Consider the following 785-nt stretch of genomic DNA (forward strand, 5'->3'; position numbering starts at 1 on the left):
ATATATTGATATAACACTGTATGATATATTGATATAACCTGTATGATATATTGATATAACCTGTATGATATATTGATATAACCTGTATGATATATTGATATAACACTAATATGATATATTGATATAACCTGTATGATATATTGATATAACCTGTATGATATATTGATATAACCTGTATGATATATTGATATAACCTGTATGATATATTGATATAACCTGTATGATGATATTGATATAACCTGATGATATTGATATAACCTGTATGATATATTGATATAACCTGATATATAACCTGTATGATATATTGATATAACCTGTATGATATATTGATATAACCTGTATGATATATTGATATAACCTGTATGATATATTGATATAACCTGTATGATATATTGATATAACCTGTATGATATATTGATATAACCTGTATGATGATATTGATATAACCTGTATGATATATTGATATAACCTGTATGATATATTGATATAACCTGTATGATATATTGATATAACCTGTATGATATATTGATATAACCTGTATGATATATTGATATAACCTGTATGATATATTGATATAACCTGTATGATATATTGATATAACCTGTATGATATATTGATATAACCTGTATGATATAACCTGTATGATGATATTGATATAACCTGTATGATATAACCTGTATGATATAACCTGTATGATATAACCTGATATAACCTGTATGATATATTGATATAACCTGTATGATATAACCTGTATGATGATATTGATATAACCTGTATGATATAAC

This window comes from Oncorhynchus nerka, linkage group LG27, assembly GCF_034236695.1.
Source record: "Oncorhynchus nerka isolate Pitt River linkage group LG27, Oner_Uvic_2.0, whole genome shotgun sequence".
NCBI lineage: Eukaryota > Metazoa > Chordata > Actinopteri > Salmoniformes > Salmonidae > Oncorhynchus > Oncorhynchus nerka.